This window comes from Balaenoptera physalus (genome assembly GCF_965194825.1).
Source record: "Balaenoptera physalus genome assembly, chromosome: 3".
In the NCBI taxonomy this organism is placed as follows: domain Eukaryota; kingdom Metazoa; phylum Chordata; class Mammalia; order Artiodactyla; family Balaenopteridae; genus Balaenoptera; species Balaenoptera physalus.
The window spans coordinates 1,770,559-1,781,242 of NC_138890.1; positions in this window are offsets into that span (position 1 = coordinate 1,770,559).

The following is a 10,684-nucleotide window of genomic DNA, read 5'->3' on the forward strand; positions in this document are numbered from 1 at the left end:
CCTGCAAGAACCAAGGAATCCCCTGCCAAGATCCGTTCAATGTCTGCCCTTGGAAGGCGGTGGCTGGAGGGGAGAACCCACCTCCTGGGGTCCCCACCGCAGCCAAGCTCCTCAACCTTGCAGGACCCTGAGAGTCCAACCCCCTGTGTTTCTCCTCTTAATTTGCAAAGCATCTCCTGGTGTCCCAATCTATTCCTATGTGAAACAGTACTCCGGGAAACCATACTGCTGGAAGCTAATCACTCTTTTCTTTTCTAAATACTCAGATTAATGTGTGCTTTAGTTTAACTTTTTTTTTTTTTTAGAGACATCTTTCCATCCCTGTATGTCCCACTCAAGCTAGCCAAGCTAGCCAAGAGTCCCTGTTTTGCTGATTTTTTTTTTTTTTTAAATTTGTGGCCCTGCCGCACAGCTTGTTGGATCTTAGTTCCCCAACCAGGGATTGAACCTGGGCCCTTGGCAGTAGTGAAAGCACGGAGTCCTAACCACTGAACCGCCAGGGAATTCCCTGCTGATTTTTTTTTTTTAATGCTCTTTAATTGGTATGTTGTTAAAAGCAATGCCTAGGGGGCTTCCCTGGTGGCGCAGTGGTTGAGAATCTGCCTGCCAATGCAGGGGACACGGGTTCAAGCCCTGGTCTGGGAAGATCCCACATGCCACGGAGCGACTAGGCCCGTGAGCCACAATTGCTGAGCCTGCGCGTCTGGAGCCTGTGCTCCGTCCGCAACAAGAGAGGCCACGATAGTGAGAGGCCCGCGCACCGCGATGAAGAGTGGCCCCCACTTGCCGCAGCTAGAGAAAGCCCTCGCACAGAAACGAAGACCCAACACAGTCATAAATAAATAAATAAAATTAAAAAAAAAAAGCAATGCCTAGATTATTTGCATCTAAAAAATGAATCTCTTCAATGTATCTTTCTGCTTATTTTTAATTTCTCAAAATGCAAAAACACATACAGGTATGGATGTAAAATGGTGCAGCTGCTGTGCAAAACATTGTGGTGGTTCTTCAAAAAGTTAAACAAAAAATTACCCAAAAATCCAGCAATTCCACTTCTGGGTATATACAGAAGAGAGTGGAAAGCAGGGACTTGAATGGATACTTGTACACCCAAGTTCATAGCAGCATTATCCACAACAGACAAAGGGTGGAAACAACTCAAATATCCGTCATCAGATGAATGGATGAACACAATGTGGTCCATCCATACAGTGGAATATTACTTAGCCATGAAAAGGAAGGAGATTCTGACACCTGCTATGACACGGATGAACCTTGAGGACGTGACGCTCAGTGAGAGAAGCCAGACACAGAAGGACAAATACTGTCTGATTCTGCTCACAGGGCATCCCTGGAGGAGTCACATCCATAGAGACAGGAAGTAGATGGTGGGGTCAGGGGCTGGGGGAGGGGCTGGGGAGTGCCTGATAATGGGCATGGAGTTTCCTTTGGGGTGATAAATATGTTCCACAGTTAGATAGGACTGATGGTTATACAACATCGTGGATGTACTCTCTATCCCACCAAACTGTACTGTCGAAACAGTTAATTTTGTGTTGTGTGAAATTCTCCTGGAAACAAGAAAGACATAAAAGAGAGAAAAGAAATGATCCCTGTCTTCCTGCCTCTTGTTTGTATGCTGCCTTCATTTCCTTACCGGACAGGGACAGACAGGATTTCTGCAATCCTCTGGCTGCAACCTGACAGCTGCTGGCTGGCCTCCAACCCACCTGTCTACCAGTGGGGTCCACTTGTCCAGGGACTCTGCTGTCAGGCTGTCCATGCAGACAAATGTCCGCCTACAACATGCATCCTCTGTGTCAACACAAAGAACTCCACTTTGGGGAGAAAAACCAACAAAGGCTCACTGAATCTTTCTTTTTTCTTTCTTTTCTTTTTTTTTTTTTCTTTTGGTTGCACTGCACAGCAGCAGAATTTCGGGATCGAACCCGGGCCCGGCAGTGAAAGCGCCGAGTCCTAACCACTGGACCGCCAGGGAATTTCCCCCCCATGCCCGCCACTGAATCTTTCCAATGGAAGTCACGCACCAAATCTGTGCATCCACAGGGCACCAAGGTGGGGAGGGAGAGGCAGTGTGGCGGGGTGGGCAGAACAGGGCGCACACACATAACAGCTTGGTCCAGGGGTGTCTCTTCCACTCGGGTACTTCCTGGTCATCGGCATGGATACAGCAGAGGGGGTGAGAGAGGGGGTGAGACTGGAGTCAGGGCATTGACTCCCAGGTGCACACCCCAGAGAATTAAAAACAGGGACTCAAATACTTGTACGTGAGTGCTCCTAGCAGCTCTACTCGCAATAGCCCAGACCTGGAAGCAACCCAAGTGTCCATCGATGGACGCGAGTGGATAAACAGAACAGGGGACTTCCGTACACTAGCGTATTATTCGACATTGGTCCTGGATCAGGAAGATGGGGGAGCTGCCTGTGCTTATGTTTCCAGGACTGGGATGGGGTGGCAATGGAAATGGGTTGGCATCTCCTTACTGGAAACCCCATCAAGGCCGGGCACTTGTAAGTGGTGTCTGTGTTCTATTCTCTTAGGATCCAGCATACCCTTCTGGACATGGCACTCCAATGTTTGTGGGGGACTGTCCCTCTCACATGCTCATGTGGTTCTACAGATCCATTATCAACTTAGCCCCATCAATCAGAGAATTTCCATCCACAGAGATTCCATCCACAGTGATTGGTTCGGGGAATGAACATGTGACTCAAGTGGGACCAATGAGTGTCATCCCAGGCACTTTGTCTGAAATATAAGCAGTGTCGCTCATGGTGCCATACAGTGGAAGCCTGGAGCTGCCAGGAGTCATTTTTTGCCACCCAACAGCTCTGAGATCTGGAGGGCGTGACCATGTCCCACATAGACTCTGACCCTAGATACTGGCCACTCTGCTGTTCCTCTTTTGTGCATTCACCCCCACCTATCAGCTGGGCTTAAGCCTTCTGGGAGCATCATTGTGGTTGTTTTGTATCTCTGGACCATGAGCCTCAGTTAAAAAAAATTTTTTTTTAATGAGAATGAAGACAAAACAGAAGAGGGCAGATCTTAGAGAGAAAGAGAAGTTGAGGAGTCCATGCCTTCACAACATTGTTTAAGCACCTTTTTTTTTTTTTTTTGGCTGTGCCACACGGCATATGGGATCTTAGTTCCCAGAGCAAGGATCAAACACGTGCCCCCTGCATTGTAAGCATGGAGTCTTAACCTCTTGACCACCAGGAAAGTCCCTGTGTAAGCACCTAGATCCAGCCATACCTGAAGCAGGTAGCCCTTAGCCTTTCCTGTGTATTTTGTTTTGGTTTTTTGGTTTAAGCTAATTTGAGTCATGACTTCAGTCTTTTGTAGACCAAGAGTTTCGACTGATAGTGTCCCTTTTTTTTTTTTTAATTTTGCATTTATTTATTTATTTATTTTTATTTTTTGGCTGCATCAGGTCTTAGTTGCGGCACTCATGCGGGCTCTCTAGTTGTGGCGTGCTGGCTCAGCAGTTGTGGTGTGCGGGCTTAGTTGCCCTGCAGCGTGTGGGATCTTAGTTCCCCGACCAGGGATCGAACCGGCGTCCCCTGCATTGCAAGACAGATTCTCAACCACTGGACCACCACAGAAGTCCCATGTCCCTTTTGTTTTGACGTGATTCATCATCCAGCACCTCTCACAAGTAACGTGACCCTCAAAACTCACGGTGGTAGGTTAGTGTCTGCCACCAAAATGTGGCAAAACCATGGAATCGGTTCCCCAGTTGTAAGCTCAACAGCAGCAGAAAGCACCCTGGAGTCAGTCAGAAGCCTGTGTCAGCTTCAGAGGTAAGACTTCCACCTCTGCAGGGCAGTCAGTCAATAAATGAGTCCAGGGGGAAGAGAGGCTTCCCCCCAAGCCACCCCTATCTCCATGCGGCTGGGGCCAAAGTCAACATTTCTTCAGCCAAGTTGTGTGGCTTGTGTTTATCTGGCTTTTCATCCTGTTGACTTTCTGAGGTTGCTATGGGGAGCTGTATAGGCCCCAGGTGTTTCCCGCCTCTCTGGGGATCTTCCTGGAAATGGGTTGCAGGGGGCTTCCTTCAACTGCCCAGGAAAGGCAGATTAAAGTCTGTGAGAGCCTGACAAGGAGGGAAAGGTTGCCGTCTCCTGTTTCCTGGAGGTTACAGGACACTTTCAATAAATGAATCTCTGCCTACCTACCCAGACTCTAACACACACACACACACACACACACACACACAAACACACAGCTCATCTGGCCATTCCCCCAGGCCGGAAAACATTCGTTTCCAAAAAGCAAACTCAAGTGTTGTAAAATTCTAAAACACAACCCCTTTTCTCACAGCCCTTTAACACTTAGTTTACACACAATTAAAACCTACAGCGTTCTCTGCGTTCCCAGGTCTCAGATGCTGAAAGTAATGATAATAATTAACAGAGGTTAGGGACTTCCCTGGTGGCGCAGTGGTTAAGAATCTGCCTGCCAATGCAGGGGACATGGGTTCGATCCCTGGCCCAGGAAGATCCCACATGCCGCAGGGCAACAAAGCCCGTGTGCCACAACTACTGAGCCTGCATGCCGCAACTACTGAAGGCCGCATGCCACAACTACTGAGCTCATGTGCTGCAACTACTGAAGCCTGTGTGCCTAGAGGCTGTGCTCTGCAACAAGAGAAGCCACCACAATGAGAAGCCCGTGCACCACAACGAAGAGTAGCCCCCACCTGCCACAACTACAGAAAGCCCGTGCACAGCAACGAAGACCCAATGCAGCCAAAAACTAAATAAAATTTTTAAAAAAATAGTGGTTAATATTGAGACTTCCCTGGTGGTCCAGCGGTTAGGGCACCATGCTTCCTCTGCAGGGGGCATGGGTTTGATCCCTGGTTGAGGAACCAAGATCCGCAAACCGTGTGATGTGGAAAAAAAAAAAAAAAAAAGTGGCTAATATTTACTAAGTGCTTATTTGGAAACAGACACCATTCTCAACACTTTATATCATCTCATTTAGTCTTTTCAATAACTCTGTAAGACAGCAGTGTAACCCGTTTTAAAGATGAGGAAACAGATGCAATCTCCTAACCACCCAGCTATCTTTCATTGAATCTGTTTCCTTTTGATTATTTTACATTTATGCTTACATTTATGTGTGCAGCTCCCCAACTAACATCCCAAGGTCTGCCTAGCTGTCCACTGTGGCTCTAGCTTAGCCAAAAACAGGGCCTGGCACAGCTAGGAAGACCACAAACCTTCATCTCTGAGTTTTGCGGCCACGGAATGACCCCGATCAAGCGGGCACTGTCGCCACCTAGCGACGAAAGGCACCATGGTCCGAATCCCTGGCTTCAGGCCAGATCTGGAGATGCAGTCATTTGAGCGCTTCCCCCAAAACATCCACCCACCACCACACCCCTACCCCGCCCTCGCCCGCCTCTGGCTCCTCCCGGTCAGAAGGAGGCAGCACCTGGCTCCGAGTGGCTCTCGGTCTGGCAGGGGCGGCGTTACAGCAGTGGGTCTCCAAGAGGGATTCCCCACCACCAGCAGCACCTGCAGCACCTGAGGGCCTTTAGAAATGCAGATTCTTGGGCCCCACCTCAAACCTGCGGAATCAGAGACTTGGAGCGAGGCTGGGCCTTCTGTGCTTCAGCGGGGCCCCCGGGGGATACCCCGCCCGCCCTGAGCAGCAGTCTTCAACCACGTTTGCTCCCCGACATTTTCCGCAAGTGGGGAGTCCTCCAGGCATCGTGCAGGTGGGGACCAGGGATGCTGCTCAACACCCTACAGTGCCCAGAAGGGCCCCAACTCAGAGAACGATTGGGCCCCAAATATCAGCAGTGCCGAGGTTAAAAAGCCTCACACTATTTGGGGGAGAAAATGGAATCTGACTCAATTGAGTCCCTGCTCACACTACGCACCAGGATAAATCCCCGATGGTCAGACAGGGTAAACCAGGGTGACCCCCAGTGTCTGTGTCTCCTCCTCTCCCTCCCCCTCAGGTGTGTATTTAAATGTGTGTAGCAGCATCCCAGGACCTCAGAGGTCAGATGGTCATGGAGTACATTGTCCTGGGGGGTCCATGAAATCCCCTAATCCAGTGAATCTCATCCATGGTGATCCTGCCAACCCCCCAGGGGACACTGGGAGATGTCTGGGGACATTTGTTATTGTCATGACCGGGGGGCGGGGGTCCTGGCATCCAATGGGTGGGGGCCAAGGATGCTCTCCACACCCCGAAGTGCCCAGGATGGCCCCCCCGCACCAAGAATCATCCACCCAGTCTACTGTCTAGACTGAAATTCCTGCCCCAGAGCCAAGCAGATATGCTAATCATAGTGGGGGACCTTGGGCAAGGGTCTTGGGGCTCGGAGCCTCCAAGCCCCAACTTTTGTAAGTTGGGAATGATGACAGGACCCATCCGCCTAAGGATGTTGCAAAGACAACGACGAGCATGGACACGGAAAGACCCAGTCCCTGGGTTTGGGAGGAATCTATGGGGCGGCAGACCCCTCCCCTTTAAAACGGAGGCCCGTATGGGACTTGGGGAGACCTGCTTAAGGAAATGGGGGGCTTTCTGCAGAAGCCCGTGCCACTGTGCCAGGGACTGGGGGAGCCCCCTTGTCCTTCCGCCTCCTGCTCTAGCCTGCAGGTACAAATGCCTGGCCACGTCTCTTCCGCGAGAAATGCGGAGACATACTGGCTGCCCATCCCGCCTCCGCCGGGAAAGACCGCTTTCTATTGGTCTCGGGGCAGCAGTGGCGAGGACCGATTGGCCGAGAGGCGGGCCGTGGTGAGTGATGGACAGACAGGGGGCGGGGCCTCGGGGCCCTGGGAGCTTTCAGCGCGCGTAGGCTGGTTCTGGCCGCTGGAATGGGGTGCGAGGAGGGGGCGGACAGAGCTCCCCAGCCCCCGCGGAATTGCCCAGGGGCCGATTCGTAGGGGTGGAACCGCAACCGCGGGGAGATCGCCTGTCTTGCTCCCACCCTCTCTTTTCCTTTCTCAGATGGGGAAACTGAGTGTTTATTCAAAATTTTATTTCCTCCACCATGGCTTTTTTGCATTAATTTTTTTTTAATTAAAAAAAATTTTTTATTGAAGTATTTGCTTTACAATGTTGTGTTAATTTCTGGTATACAGCAAAGTGATTCAGTTATACATATATATACATATCCTTTTTCATATTTGTTTCCATTATGATTTATTACAGGATATTGGATATAGTTCCTTGTGCTATACAGTAGGACCTTGTTGTTTACTTATTTTATATAAAGTAGTTTGTATCTGCTAATCCCAAACTCCTACTTTATCCCTCCCCCACCCCCTTTTCCCCTTTGGTAACCATAAGTTTGTTTTCTGCATTAATTATGATTTTTAAAATATATTGCAATAAAATGGTATTTACCTCTATGACTGAGTTTTTCTGGCGTGACCCAAGTCCACCTCTGCAGAGAAGGATCCAGGCAAGTGAGCCCAGGGGATCTGCTGCTGCTTCTTGGGCCTCTAGCTGCTGGGGTCAAATCATCACTCCCAGATCTGACCTTTGGGGGGGAGAGGGAGGGGCCCTGGCTCCTTTGGCCTTACATTTTAAAATTGATTAATTAATTAGGTACAATGACTAAGTTTTGTAACATGTATATTGAGACATAATTTTCATGCCTTACAATTCACTCATTTAAATTGTACAATTCAGTGGTTTTCACAAGGTTGTGCAACCAGCACCACGATCTATTTTAGAGATTTTCATCACCCCAAAAGGAACCCTGCCCCCCTCATTAGCAGTCACTCCCCACTCCCTTCCCCAGCCCCTGGCAACCACTAATCCACTTTCTGTCTCCGTGGATTCGCCTGTTCTGGAATGTTATATAAATGGATCATACAGCATTTGTCCTTTGGTAACTGGCTTCTTTCTCTGAGCATCATGTTTTCAAGGTTCGTCCACATTCTAGTGTCAGTGCTTCATTACTTTTTACTGCTGAGTAATAGTGTGTGGACAGACCACACTGGTTTATTCATTTGTCAAGTTATGGACATTTGGGTTGTGTCCACTTCTTGGTGATTATGAATCATGCTGCTGTATGTGTGCACACATTTTTATGGGGCATACATTTTCATTTCTTGTGGGCATGTACCAAGGAGCGGAATTGCTGGATCATATGGCAATTCTGTGTTTAACCTTTTGAGGAGCTGCCAGACCGTTGTCCACAGGGGCTGCTCCATCTTACATTCCCACTTGCCATGTGTGAAGTTCTGATTTCTCCACACTCTCACCAACATTTGTTATCATCTACCTTTTTGAATGCAGCTGTCCTAGTGGGCATGTGGTACCATCTCACCATGGTTCGGATTTGCATTTCCCTGATGGCTTATGATGTTGGAATGCCTGCTGTGTGCCAGGCTCTTTCCTGGGCTCTGGACATAGAGCGTGGACAGCAAACTTGGTCCCTGTTCCAGGAGCACTCACGAACAGTGGAAGGAGACAGGTAATAACCAAGTAAGATAAAATTGGGACTTCACAAGCAGTTCAGTGGTTAGGACTCCGAGCTTCCACTTCAGGGGACCCAGGTTCAATCCCTGGTCGGGGGACTAAGATCCCGCGTGCCACGCTGTGCAGCCAAAAAGAAAAAAAAAAAAAAAGAAAGGTGAGGTCACAGGAAGTGCTCTACGGAGAATGGAAAGTAGTTGCTGCCTTCAGGATGACCATGTGGCCATGGTAAATGGAGTGGTCAAGAAGGCATCTCCGCAGAGTGACACTTTCCCTGAATCCTGAATGATGAGACATTTTCTGTCAGAAAAGCATTCCAGGCAGGACCTGGCTCTGCACATTGAAACCAGGAAGATTCCCTGGGATTTGAGTTTGGGGAAAACAGGGGCAGGTAGAGGAGATGAAGCCAGGGAGCCAGAGACCCCGGCTACTTTGAAAAACCATTCGGCATTTTGGACAAAATCTAAACTCACGGGTATTCCGTGACCCAGCAAATCAGCTCCTGAAGGCGTAGGTGTCTGTTAGGGACTAAATTTTTTCTCCCTAGATGCACACATTGAAGTCCTAATTGCCTGGACCTCAGAATGTGGCTGTATTTGCAGACAGGGTCTTTACAGAGTTAATTAGGGTAAAATGGGTCTAGACCCTAATCCCATCTGACTTGTGCCCTTGTAAGAAGAGGAGATTAGGACACAGGCTTGAACAGAGGGATGACCATGAGAGGACATGGGGATAAGATGGCTGTCAAGGAGAGAGGCCTCAGAGGGAACCAGCCCTGCCCACACGTCAATCTTTGGAGCCTCCAGAACTGGGAGAGAATCAATGTCTGTTGTTTAAGCCCCCAGACTGTGGTACTGTGTTATGGCGGCCCAGGCAAACGAATACAGTGCCCAGTAAAATATGAGTGTGGGATTCCCTCGTGGCTCAGTGGTTAAGAATCCGCCTGCCAATGCAGGGCACATGGGTTCAAGCCCTGGTCCGGGAAGATCCCATATGCTGCGGGGCAACTAAGCCTGCGTGCCACAACTACTGAGCCTGCGCTCTAGAGCCTGCGAGCCACAACTACTGAGCCCACGTGCCACAACTACGGAAGCCCGCACACCTAGAGACGATACTCCACAGCAACAGAAGCCACTGCAATGAGAAGCCCGCGCACTGCAACGAAGAGTAGCCCCCGCTCACCGCAACTAAAGAAAGCCCGTGCGCAGCAGCAAGGACCCAACTCAGCCAAAAGTAAAAAATATATATATATGCACAGCCAGGAAAAGACTCATAGCAGCTGTGTTCATAATAGCCCCAAAGTGGAAACCACCCAAGTGTCCATTTGCAAGAGATGGGTCATGAAATGGTGGTACGTAATAAACAATGATAAACCATAGCGAAAAAGAATATATATTTAACAAAAAAGAATGTAAGGACTTCCCTGGCAGTCCAGTGGTTAAGACTCCACGCTTCCACTGCAGGGGGCACAGGTTCGACCCCTGGTCAGGGAACTAAGATCACGCATGCTACACAGTGCGGCCGAAGAAAAAAAGTATATATATGTATAACTGAATCACTTTGCTGTACAGCAGTAAGTAACACAACATTGTAAATCAAGTATACTTCAAAAGAAGAAAAAAGAGAAATCACAATTCTCAGGTCAGTGCATCAGAAGAACAAGAATGCTTCTGAATTCTTGTAATCTGTATTTTGACTTAGGATCATACAGTGCACTGTGAAAGACTTCATTTAGACTATTTGTGAATTTAATATATGTAAATTAATGAAATTGAACGGTTTTTTAAAATAAATTCATTTCTTTATGTATATATGTATTGATTTATTTATTTATTTTTGGCTGCGTTGGGTCTTTGTTGCTGCACGGGGGCTTTCTCTAGTTGCAGCGAGCAGGGGCTACTCTTCGTTGCAGTGCGCGGGCTTCTCATTGCGGTGGTTTCTCTTGTTGCAGAGCATGGGATCTAGGCGCATGGGCTTCAGTAGTTGTGGCTCGCGGGCTCAGTAGTTGTGGCGCACGGGCTTAGTTCCTCTGCGGCATGTGGGATCTTCCCGGACCAGGGCTCGAACCCATGTCCCCTGCATTGGCAGGCAGATTCTTAACCACTGCACCACCGAGGAAGTCCCCCTTGTGTGCAGTTTTTAAATACAATTTCTCAGAGCAGTTTTAGGTTCCCAGCAAAATTGAGCAGAAGGTACAGAGATTTC